Consider the following 6,099-nt stretch of genomic DNA (forward strand, 5'->3'; position numbering starts at 1 on the left):
AATTAATACACAATCTGTACAATAGACGGTTCACTACTAGAAATGAGGGCTATGGGAACACTTATTTAGCGACAGTTCTTGAATCATTACTATAAATACCATATTGTGACGGTTAAATCCGTAGCATAAAGTTGTCTAGGCTATTAGCACAGAAAATATTTATAACTATCACAATAGGCTTACAACCGTCGCAATAGGGTAGTTTGTGGTAACGATTTTTAGAACCATCGCAATAGATAATTTTTACCACGGTTATTTTTTTGACAAAAACTAATATTTCCGGGGAATTTTCCCTCCATTATTTTCTTTACCCGCTTCTTTCAATTATATACATATTTACACAGTACTTAAAAATAAAAACAGTATTGCAGCTTTAGCTAGGGTTTAGAAATCCCCAAATCGCTATATACGAACTTCAGATTTGACTCATCTTCATCTTCATCTTCATCATTTCTTCAACATCCGACTTCCATAGCTGGATTTATCCTTCTCTTCGTGAGTTCTTCAGTATCAAGATAGTTGGATACATCTTCTTTTCGTTGTATAAATCTTTAATTGGTTGTTGGATACATCTTCATTCGGTTGAATCAGTTGAAAATAGTTTGATACATCTTCAATCGGGGTTCAAGTGAAAGACACTTCAGTTTGGTTTGTATCAATTCAACCGCTCTTGTTCTACTCATCTTCTTCTCCATTCAATTCGGTTTGAATCGTTCCCTACAACAGTCTCTTTGTCAAGGTCAGCAAAATGTTCTAGCATTTCTCTTTTGCTTTCTTCTAATTGCCTCATTTTCTCATCGTTTTCGTTGATACGAATTTCGCTAAGTTCATTACTGTGTTTATACTTGACGTGGGTAATTCCTTGAACTATTGTTTCTGTAATTTCGTAGAAATTTTGGGATTGTGCTGGGATTAAGAGTTGTAAAAAAAATGGGATTTAAGGTTCTGTTATGATTGTTTGATTTTACCGTTGGCTGTGTGATTTCGTAGAATTTTTGGCTGTTAGTTTAATTTAGATGAAGTACGTGACCTGTTTTGTTTAAATTTCAATGTTAAACTATTATTATTGTCGTCGTAGGAGTGAAACTGAAAGAGTAGAGAACCAGAAAAGAGGAGATTGGATCTCTTTGTCTTAAACCTCTCTCCGCATCAAAAGATTTAGAATTTGAGGTACTCTATTTATATTGATAGAATAATAAATTGAATGGAAGCATTGTATAATTCATGTAACAAACATGTCAGGGAAAACACCTCACTCTTTCACTTCCTATTCTGAATTTATAAGATAGTGGCTGAGATGTTTTCTTTCTTTTCCGGATTCTTTTACATTTGACAACTTTTGATCGCTGTAATTCCGAGGGAGTCAGGAAAGTGGCATTAATAGAAGACATTTGTCTTGTGGGGAAAATACTGAAGGAGGCAAAGATCAAAGATACAGGTATGCTTTAAGTGTCTTGTATTCTTATTTATGCGCAGTTTACAAAAATGGAGGTCACTTGATGATTCAATGCAAATAGTCATTAATAAGTAAGAAAATTATCTATCTAATCAACATCCTTCCAATAAATAAGCTTTTTGTTTGGTCCACAACCTGTGTGTCTGTTTTCTTTGCAGGTATTTCAGGTCATAGCTTTCTAGTTGTTGTTCAATGACACGCTAATGTTTCCAAAGATGTATCTTGGTGTTTAGGTAAGTTTTGGTTTCTTAACCATGGCCTCGATCTAGCTCACTAGATTCTTTTGTTCTCGTAAGATCTTGGCATTCGTAATATATGGATAGTAGGGAAAATTAACAGATCCTTAGTTTGTTCAAATGCGTTGGAATTAAGATGTACATGTCAGGTCTGTACAATGTATTGACACGGGGTAACTCTGGATATTGAGTTCGTCCCTCTATCCTTCTCCACTTAATTATCAGATTTTTGTCTAGATAAGTCTTAAGAGGTTGACATTGAGCTATTAAGATCTTCATCCTCTGTGTAAAAACCTTATCAATGAGCTTATACAGAGTGGTACAACATGACATGAGTCTAAACTCCTTTACTGTTTCATGGTTATTCACTTTAGGAATTAGTCACACTAGTACAATTAACTGTCTTATACATATTGCCATCAGTAAAATACTCCTGCACTGCATTTGTAACTTCTGAATCTATCACGTTCCAAGCCTTCTGAAAGTAGCATGCATTCATGCCATTTTCTGCTGGTGCTTTATTTCCATCCATGCTCTATAAAGCTAACTGAACCTCTATCTTGTTGCATGTTTGATAATCTCTGACTGCTGATGCTTATTAAGTACATTTTCATTCTTCACAACAGTAGGATCAATAGTGGGAAGTGTCTCAGCTGTAGTGCCTAACAACTTGGTATAAATACCAGTGACGTCTTGTTGTACTTCCTCCCATTTAGTGACCATATTTATTCCAACTCTTCCCCGATAATGTCAACTTTTTGAGTAATCACATTAAACTCTTTTTTATTAGCTTTTTGAAGCGTTGCTTCACTACTTTAATTTTTTCCTGTACCATCTGCATAAGTCTGATCTGCCTTGACATCTTGCTTTCTAAGCCTACTGCACAAGTGGAAGAAAATCTTCACATCTTGCTTTCTAAGCCTACTGCACAAGTGGAAGAAAATCTGCTTTCTTAGCTAAAATGCTAAAGAATGTAAAGGCTTACTATGCTCTGCCTGCTTTAAGACCAAAAGAAGGATTATAGGAATGTGATTTGAACATCCAAGATCCCTGACTATTATTTCAATGCAAGAGTATTATATAGCTGACTATTATTCTATCACATTCCATGCAGGATAGTGAGTTGAAGACTTATGTATTATATAGCTTTACTGGATGTAACTTCTTCACTCTTCTTTTGGGATTAATTTTGTTGCTAAGTCATTTTATTTCTTCTTCAATTTCAGCATTCATCTTTCTACATTGTCTCTGAGTAAACTATAACTTCAAATTTCCCAAGAAAAGGACAGGTTCTAATCTCTCTCCTTCTCCATCTCAATCTCTCGGATTAAATACTTGATAACTTGTGCTTGTTGTAAGTGCTAGATTACTCTGATTAAATACTCAATATCTCTCCTTCTCTGTTTCTGTTTTCTGTTGGTTCGCTGGCTGTTACAGATTACATGGCTGTTTCAGCTAGATCACACAGAAATTCTGAAAATTGTTTCAAAATGTTCAGCAACTGATCCAACTGCAACTGGACCAGCATTTTTAGTGTTGCTTTATGTTGTACATGGTAGTTTAAGTGTTGTGGTTAGAAGAACCAATGAACCAGCAGTACTCAAAATTATTTGGCATATTGGAAATACAGATAGTAGATATTATAGTCAGCATTTCAGGTCCCTCAGCAACTGATCCAACTGCAACTGGAGCAGCATTCGATACCAAAATTTTCAATAGTTTCTGTCTGACTGAATCATGAGGTGAAATTGCTTGTTTTTAATATTATTTTTTGATAGTTTGCTGATGTCCTGCGTATGTATATGTGCTTGGATTTCATATATTCTTACAAAAAGTTTCCTGTTTTACATTCACTAAAAATTTAATGGAAATTGATTCATTTTTCAAGATTAGTTGCATATTCCCATAACGTAAAAGAGACATAAGGGAGAAATTTGTGCCCTTGTAAGCATTATAGCAATAAAGTTGAAGAAGGAACTGTGAGTGGAAGGTCATTATTATACATTGGTTTTTCTGACATGCTTGTTCTTTCTGGCATGCTTGTGACGATTCTTTCGGTCGAGTTACAATGCTGGGATGTACTGTGCTTGTGTTTGTTTTCAGTTTGAAAAAGTCAGGTACATATTATTTGAACTAATAGCTTCTTTACTAATCTATTTTCTTTTGATATAATCCGCGCATTGAGCGGGTGCATATACTAGTTACTTTGTAAGTGATTACTACAGCATTTATTAACTAATAAGTTTAAGTGACTTTGACTGTTTTGATGTGCATTTTTTTAATTTCAACATTCTGAAATTTAACTTGTTCCTTCTTAAATTTATACAGATTTGTACAAAAATGAACCAACAACAGCCTACAAAGAATAACAAAAGAGCAAGGAACAGGACATTTATTAAATCTAATTTTATCTATTAAACCAATGCCTTTATTAAATCTCACGTGTACAGCTTCTGTAATACGAGATATTTTGGGGTTGGTATTAAACTTCAGGAGGTCATTACAAGTATAAATTCTGTTCCGAAAATATTTCTTTTGCTTTCTGATGTTTTGTAGTGATAACGTGTTGTTCTTCTCGCCTTTTTTTTTTAAATGGTTGCATTTGTTGATGTGATGGTTGCATCTGTTGATCATGTGATAACGTGTTATTTTGCATTTGGCTACAAAAGCAATCCATTGGCTTTCGATATTACAACTGCGTGTAGCGGGTTCATGTTGGGTTTGGTATCTGCTGCTTGCTATATCAGAGGTGGAATTTTGTGAACTATGTTTGATACTTAAGTTCTTGGTAACTTTGCCATAGAGGAATCAAATGAACCAGGAACCTTTTGCGGGTCCTGTTGACTTACATATTTTTTCCAGGAGAATGTCCTTGACAATTGAGATTGTAAACCAGTTGCATGCTTGTGAGCAATTGCGTTAGCAAATTTTCATTTCTCGCATGCCTGTACATTTTCCCCTGCACTTATTGCTGGACGTTCCCTTGACTTCGCTTGTTTTCTTCCCTGTTGCTCAAAACTTGACTAGAACAGTTGTATATAATGAGAAGTACAAGTGTGGTTCCACCCTATTAGAAAATGAAATTGCCGGTTACATGTCACTTCTGTAAAACATAAATCTTAGCCAACTAGGTAATAAAATATGCATGTTGACAAGTTTATATAAGTCATATCTATTAATATGCTCATCTGCATTTTTAATGTCCCTTCTCCAACTCTTTGATCCAAGTTTTGTTTGATATGTTTCAACTTTTGTTCTTGTTATTGTTGTGTAGTTTGTTGCTCAACTTTAATTTTGTTATTCTTATTGTTGTAGGTGATCATGACATAGAAGATGGCGGCGGAAACGAAATTGATGAACTAGACCTGACTTAGATATCGAGCACATTGGCTTCATGTCACAGTAGCTGTTGGAAAAACTTATGTATGTTTTCATTGGGATCTATCACATTATTTGACCGAGTAGTTTCAAACATTTTTTTATTTTTGAACATTGAAAACTTGTGTATGTTTTGATTTTTTTGAACGGTCAAAAAATATTTGGTTTCTTGTTGGTTGACAAAATTAACCCTTGCTATAGTTCATGTTTAAGTGTCACAATAGCTTACAAAATAGTTTTTTAGGACGTTTTATATAAGCCACAATAGGTAGCATTTCCAACATAAATTAAACCGTTCCAACAGCTTAAAAACCGTCGCGATAACACTATAGGGACGGTTTTACAACTGTCGTAATAGCCTAAACAACCGTCGCAATAAGGTCATTGGGACGATTTTACAATCGTTCCAATAGCTTAAAACTGTCGCAATAACGCTATAGGGATGGTTTTACAACCGTCACAATAGCCTAAACAATCGTCACAATAAGGTCATGGGGACGATTTTACAATCGTCCCAATAGCTTAAAAATCATCGCAACAACGGTATAGGGACGATTTTACAACTGTCGCAATAGCCTAAAAAGCATCGCAATACGATTTATAGACTGTTTAAAACCGTCCCACTAGCTAAAAACCGTCGCAATAACTTTTATATGAATGGTTAAATAACCGTTGCAATAGATTAAGTACCGTCGCAAGAGATTCTATATGGACGGGTTTTAAATTCGTCGCTATAGCCAAATAACCGTCGCCGTGTCAACTTTATAACGGTTGCCATAGTTTACAAATAGGAACGGTTGTAAATGTCCCAACACCACGTCAAACCGTCGTCATATGGTCATGTACACAACCGTCACTAAAGACATGGATGTAGCCACGGTTTTTTAAACCGTCGCATTTGACCTTTGATAACGCCTTCAGTAGCAACGACTCCCTAAATCGTCGTGAAAGAGCTATTGGAACGGTTTTGGGGGCTATGAAGACGGTATTACAACCGTCACCATAGTCTTTATATGATTTTGAACAAAA

The 6,099-nt window shown here is 35.2% G+C and overlaps 1 long non-coding RNA gene across 4 annotated transcripts; it reads left to right on the plus strand.

The window, feature by feature from the left end:
• The first annotated feature begins 215 nt into the window (after positions 1–215).
• On the plus strand, positions 216–5,255 carry LOC107856145. 4 transcript variants are annotated; one of them, XR_007047292.1, is made up of 8 exons: positions 333–739; positions 1,079–1,170; positions 1,368–1,438; positions 1,615–1,689; positions 2,919–2,981; positions 3,130–3,809; positions 4,021–4,198; positions 5,008–5,255. It is a non-coding gene; the product is annotated as an uncharacterized LOC107856145 (long non-coding RNA). The 4 variants fall into 4 exon arrangements; XR_007047290.1 differs by having other exon boundaries at positions 216–739; positions 2,919–3,809; XR_007047291.1 differs by lacking the exon at positions 4,021–4,198 and having other exon boundaries at positions 216–739; positions 2,919–3,809.
• The last annotated feature ends 844 nt before the right edge of the window (positions 5,256–6,099 follow it).

This window comes from Capsicum annuum, chromosome 11 (assembly GCF_002878395.1).
Source record: "Capsicum annuum cultivar UCD-10X-F1 chromosome 11, UCD10Xv1.1, whole genome shotgun sequence".
In the NCBI taxonomy this organism is placed as follows: domain Eukaryota; kingdom Viridiplantae; phylum Streptophyta; class Magnoliopsida; order Solanales; family Solanaceae; genus Capsicum; species Capsicum annuum.